We start from the raw sequence: 7,001 nt of genomic DNA, 5'->3' as shown, positions 1-7,001 counted from the left end.
TATAAGGAGGCCATGAGAGCTCACTAAGAAAAAAAAAACACACACACACCTATCCATACACACTCTTGTGCTACATGCTTGTAGCATGAACCCTAATCACATAATCACAACACCATCATCATCACCATCACCATGCACAAAAGATGAGCACCACACCTCCACACCACTTGTAATTAAGGGTTGAAGGCACAATTTCAAGAAGAAGAAGGGTGGACACACTCATGATATTCCTCGCCATCAACTCCCATCTCTCCATTATGCCTCCTACGATCTTGTTCCCTTCTCATTTTCCTGCCATACGCTACCTATTGTATTCATCTTTTGCAAGCAATCAACACACTCAATCTTGGTGCCATACTTTGTGTCACTTTGGATACATCTCATTGTGAGTATGGTATATGCTTGTTCCTTGCCATTGTTTTTTCTGCTTATGTTAAGGTGTGCAGATTCGCCACCATACACACACACACACACACTCTCCCTCTCATATTCCTATCATCTTGCTACTTCCATCTTGAGGTGTGCGGATTCGCCACCTTTTGTATGAGAAGTGAGCATACTTGCATGTATCCCTGACCTCGTTATCTTCCTTACTACATGCACGAGTAGCGAGCCCATTCTCACTCACTCACCACTCCTCTCACCATATTCTTTGACCACCCCATTCCACATTTGGGTATGGATCTTGAAATTGTTTTCCATGGCATGTTTCATTGTGTATATGTATGCGTCCTAGCCGCATATCTTGCTAGGTGGTGCCCCTATTGCATATTCCCCATGATGAGGCCATTGTGCATAGTCTTGGTGTAGAGGCCACGGGGTCTATTTTTTCACTTCCGCCTCTCAGCCCGACCTTAACGCTGCCTGAGCTTCCTTCTACTCTTCGACTCTATTTGATAGGCACCTAATTTGACTCTATCTAAGCTACCTATGACTGTCTGGTAGTGTTTCTCTAAGTCTCTCCATAGGAAGCATGTGCCTATCATGGCCACTCAAGTCTCATCTCAAGGGCCTCTCAAGGAAAATATACATTCTTCGGGGTCACGGGAACACTGACCCAAAAGACAAACATTATAACACACCTTCAAAATAAAGTCTAGAAGATTTGCAAGGAGAATGAGGAGCTGAAGAATAGACTTGACGCCATTGAGGTTTGACTCATCACAGTGGAGAACAACAAAAAGGAAAAGATAGAACATATGGAAATGAAGCTCAATAACACAAAGGTGGAAGTAGAGACCACCTTCACAAAGGAGTTGACAACCCAAGTGTAGGATATCCTATATTATAATGTTGAAGATTGTGTAGTTTCCATGCTACATAAACGAAAATGCTAAGAGGATATCAGTCTCAATGTTCACATCGACGAACTTCCAAGCGATAGGAAAGGGAAGGGGGACCTCAAGCTCAATAACACAAAGGTGGAAGTAGATACCACCCTCACAAAGGAGGTAAAAACCCAACTGAAGGATATCATCTTTGTTAAGGTTGAAGATTCTATAGTGTCCACGCTGCATGAATGATAATACCAAGAGGGATACGACCGGTCTTTTGGAAGAAATATGCATGGTAGATTTGTGGATGATGATGAGGATGATGAAGACAAATCCTCCCATAAAATTCACAACTATAAAAGTCTTTGGTAAAGAGCTACAATGGATACTTTAGTCAAGGTGGGTGTGGTCAATAGACGTAGAACATGGATGGATGATTAGAGATGCAAATAACTCATCAAGAGATCTATATGGGGCTTGTCCAAATGTGAAAGTGACAATTGGTAATGTCAAAGATGAGAAAGAATTCTTTGTGCAAGAGATGTCTACCTATCTTCTTATCCATGGGTAGCCATACATCATAGACGTTCGCATGGAAACAAAGGTCTTGGATGATGTTTTTGCTTATGCTAAGATAAAGAGTAGAGATGGGAAGCAAATTGTGAAATTCTTCATTATGCATTGTGTGATTCATGAGAGGAACCGCGATAGTCTTCATGAGTATTCTCTACCAAAGAAAACAAAGAGTTCAAAGACTACAGGGAGACAAGGGTACCATGTGAAATCAAAATATTCACTTCGCTTTTGCACATTTTGATGAATGGAAATAAAAGCAATCACTTGCATATCGTGATATATGCAAAAGTGGCAATTGCGATCGCTATCATGTACATACCTATTTGGGAGTCGTGGCCCTGGGTGTGGTAGCAATGTGTGTTTTCCACTTTCTAAGATACCTAATTTCATTTTATAATGTACATATTCCATGTGTTTCCGTGGTAGCACACTCATCTTGCCTACAAAGACTGATGCAAAAAAAAAATGCCAGAAATAGCAACTAAGGGGCATCGTTGTAAAATTGGATAGAAAGCAATCCAGAATATAAAAGTGATAAAAACTAATGTATATATATGTTTTTTATGCATATGCAAGTGATCCCATAAATTTAAGGATTTTTTTGACTTTCTTTGGGATTTTTCACATAAAAAATGATCTTTTTTGGGTAACTGAAAATTACCTAGTTCTGTTCCAAAGTGGCAAAATGGCCCAAAAATGTACACATCAATTCATATTGCAATAGGGAAGAGAGAGATTTTTGCTTTTGAGGGGAAAAACCTACAATTTTTTCCTTCTTTCCAATTCCTTTCATGTTTTCTCAATCTAAGTGTAAGGTAGTCCCACCTCTTCACAATCTTTTATTTGAGCTTGTGAGGGAGTGAATTAGGGTTCCCCTTCTTCAAAATGGTGTGAATTAACAAAAGATATATTTTTTGCACATGTTTAAATTCTCTGCTTGTGCATGCGTGCTTTTCTGGTGATGCACAACACACACACACACATGCATGCATCATAGTGGCAGATAATGAATGGCTTACAGGTCTATAGGAGTTATTACTATGAACAACATTAGGACAGCTGGTGCAGACAAAGAATATGCAGCAAGTATGGCTTTGATTCTTATAAAAACAAATGATGGGGATGGGTGGATCGAGGCTCTTGCCGGTCTACATCCACCCTCATACTATCGTGATTTATATAACCATCCTAACATTTTGGCCACCTTTGTGTACACTGCACGAAGAAAAATTGGTTTTCTTCCCAATTTGGTGGGGCAACAACTAAGCCTAGAACAATGAAGTGATTATGTAAACAAGTTCAATGCTTGGTTGAATGAGCTTGCTGTGTATGTGCCATTTTTCTTATCTCAAACATAAAATACTACTTTTTACGGTAGTTTTATGGTTGGGCGATAATTGCACCTTCTAAGTATATATGTAGGTGTATCACATGTGTTGGATAGGAGTGTATTTTATAGTTCATGAGAGATAGAGATTTACGCATACAAGATGGGATTTTCAATTGAATTTTTAAAAACATTGTAATCTCATGAAGGAAGAGGGGTGGTTTTACTTCAATTTCTCAGATGTCTAGAGAGGTTTTTCATTAATTTCTAATTGCTTGTGATGCTGAGGATTTAGAAGGTGAAAAATCTAAGTTGTTATGGTCCCAACAGGAATGTAATGTGCTTACAAACATGAAATTCATTTAAATTTTGATTCTATGTAACCTTGATCAACCAAGAAAGAGAGAGCATATCAAATTCCGCAGCCAGTAGTGATGCCATTGTGGATACTTTGTGTAAGATTGTTCTTGTAACTGCTAATGAGGTTGAGGATGAGGCTAAGGAGGAAGCAAAATAGAGATAAAGAAAACATTCAGGCTTGCTTTTGAGTACATGGTGGAGAAGATTATAAGTGAATCTACCACTCCACATACAGAAGTAGTAAAATCATGCTTTCAACATGAGGCTTTTTGAGAGATACCCCTCCCCGGGGTCTGCAAAAAATATACAATTTACACTTTTATACAATTTTCAATATACATCAAAGTTGCTAAAGCATTTGCATAGGGGAGGAGTTCTCAACACCACCCGACTAAGCATGTGTAGTATAGGCCATGAGCCGGACTGCATCCTGAGGTACCTAGAAACTAGTGCTACCCCTAAATGGGTGTTATGAATGAAAGTGTACTCCAGAAAAATATAACATTGTGGAGGGTGAATATATGTGTACAGTGTGTTGCGGGAAGAGAGAGAGAGAGAGAGAGAGAGAGAGAGAGAGAGAGAGAGAGTATAATGAAGGGTAAAATAGAGTGCACAGAGACATGAGAAAATACAATAGAGAATCTTTCAATGCCCATCTAAATGAAAAAAGGCAACTATGTATTAATGCAATGACAAAATTTGGGTATACCATAACATCAAAAATTTAACTAGCAGAGCACCGGACCCTGTGTAGGGATCCACCTGTCCACCCATCCACTTCGGCTCTACTATTCACATAGATAATTTCACTTTGCCGGGAGCGAGCCAGAACACCTCCAACCTACCTGACCCATACGTAGGCTGAGGCCGCTGTGCCTCCCTCCATGAACCTGAGCTCTGAAAGGATCCCAAGTACTAATAGGTGGTAGGGTATCAACACCAACAATACAAGTTTAGGCGCCACACCTCTTAGATGCCTAGCACCGGGTGTTTAGGAAAAGCCAAGGCAAAATTCTAGACGCGTTAGCCGTGCAGGTCATTTAACCCCCGACGCACTAATCGTGTATCAGCCTAACAAAAAGAAGAAGACATAAGCAACACCCCCGATCCAGAAAATCCCCAAGTCAATGACCCTTTAGTCTAAGTCTAAGCGATGTAGGTGATGCTAGTCTTGTAGTGACGATACCATGAGAAACATAACACATGAGTCCAATCACAATAGAACTTCCCATATGCACAAACAATCTTTTCCAAGCAGTTAGACTGTGCAGGGTCTCTAACCTTGCACGTCTGCCATAAACCATCCAAATCACTTGATGATCCAATCCCAAAACCATAAAACCTAATCTTATCACTTCACATGGGTAAGCACTCCACCCAACTCGGGTGAGGCGCGACCAATCCTGCATAACCACTTTAGAGCATAACATGGCTAAAAAATTTCGGCAACATAACCATATCCAGAAAAAAAAACCATGAGCCACAATGGCTTACACCATATAATATCAACCATAATCCATAAGAAAATTTCAACCCTTAACCATGAATCATAATCACATTGAACCAACTCCCACACTTGGAGTTTGACATATCCCCTTCAATCAATCATAGTCCACACACATGTGACTCTTAAGACATGATTCTTTCATGCATAAAAAGACTCCGACCAGAAACTAATCATGATATAAAAAGCCAATTTTGACAACATCCAACCATGCAAAGTTGATGCATCACATCTCCACTTCACGTCCCTAGCACAGAGAGCTAGTTTTGACCTAGGAAGGTGGAAAGCAATCATAACCATGCATATGAAGTGGGTTTTCCCATCCGGAGAATCTGTATAGTGGTTCTCCAAGGAGCCGTGCTTTAGAATTGATTAGGGGCTATCGAAAGGCTTCTTGCTTTGTCACAAGAGAGCGGCGATGAGAGCTATGTAGAGGTATCCACCACAAAATCTTTCGGAGAGTGCGTACACCACGAAACGAGAGAGAAGATAATAAGTAAGTAGAGAGAGAGTGTCCTTCTTCTTTTTGTTCTTCTCGAGAGAGAAGAGCTTATGGAGATGGTGATGAAGAGCTTGCACCACTCCGTATAATAGATACGTATAGGCTTGCGATAGTAAACTCAACAAACGACACTGAAAACTGAGGCTTGCAGGTGAATTTATAGGCTCTACTGCTGGCTAGAGTGGGTCCCAATCAGAAAACTAGCACTAGTTTTTGAGCCAAGAATAACTTGGGAACTTCGCTAAAAAAGGGCTTTGCTTTTGATGGTCAACTCTCCCACTTACCATTCAATTTTTACAACAAAATTGACCAATTGAACAGTATCTGGCCAACTAATGGAAACTGTGTCTAGACTATGCCGCATCGTAATGTCCCGACATAATTATGACTTTTCCGTTTGTAGGAAAATGTGCGGTCTAGCTGGGAAGGTGCAAAACTTCTGGCTGTGAGAGTTCGTAATGAGAGTCCAAATCACTTTGTGAAAAATCGTTGTGAGGGGGATGGAAACACACAGAACCCCTCTATCACGGCCCGACACACACTCTTGGGAAGATACACACACACTAGGGGGCACCACCCGGCTTACACAACACACCTGGCCGAGACAGGACACACACCGATGGAGTGAGAGGAGAGAGACTATCCACTTGCCCACTCCACACAGAGACACACACACACACACACACACCCAAAAAACGCAGCTCAAAAGAGGATAATTTTAGATGTTTAGATACAATAGAGCTTGGGCCAACACCAATGGGGCAAATAGCTCACACAATATGGGTAAAATACGCCAGATACAATCACAAACTGGAGCAGAAACTTCGCTCATAGGAGAAACTTACACAGAAAAAGAGTGAGGAATTTAGAAAAATAGAAAGCGCCATCGCGTATTGAACGGGCCAAAACCCTAGTCTACAATGTCAAAGTGCTTAAATCCGACTTCGGATGAGCAGTTTACGGCCAAAAAAGGCTCCAAAAACCCCAAAAACACACCTGCGGCTGTTCCTCCTCTCTTCTCCACATTTTTTCTAGTCTTCTCTCTATTTTTTCAGTTCCCACACTTAGATTTATTAGTTGGGCACCCTTGGCCTTTTAGATGACCTCAAACGGACCCGAACAGGCCAAAAACAGACCTCGCAGTGCATAGTTTTCACCCTGTTGCATCCATGCGCACACCTGGCACTCAAATTTTTCCAACAATGCATCCCGCCACCACGTGAAGTGGCCCCAAACTATGGTCCTCATGATGACCTTTCTACATAATTATCACAAGGAAACACCCACGTTGTGTTCGTACTTCTCCACGTGCAAGTATTCACCCCTTTAGCCCTCCTGACGCTGATGGGGGCTTTTCACAAGCCAAGCTCCCATACCCCTCTTCTCTCGTCCCCACCCCATGAAAACCCCCTCTTAGGGAGAGAGTGATAAAAGGCATTGGAAAAAGTAAGAAAAAAA

At 41.3% G+C, this 7,001-nt stretch overlaps 1 pseudogene; it reads left to right on the top strand.

The window, feature by feature from the left end:
* Positions 1 to 2,890: 2,890 nt before the first annotated feature.
* Positions 2,891 to 3,810, top strand: LOC147420285 (uncharacterized; annotated as a pseudogene).
* The last annotated feature ends 3,191 nt before the right edge of the window (positions 3,811 to 7,001 follow it).

The sequence above is a fragment of the Adiantum capillus-veneris genome, chromosome 28 (assembly GCF_014529385.1).
Source record: "Adiantum capillus-veneris isolate H3 chromosome 28, ASM1452938v2, whole genome shotgun sequence".
NCBI lineage: Eukaryota > Viridiplantae > Streptophyta > Polypodiopsida > Polypodiales > Pteridaceae > Adiantum > Adiantum capillus-veneris.
This window is presented reverse-complemented; position numbering and strand designations above follow the sequence as displayed.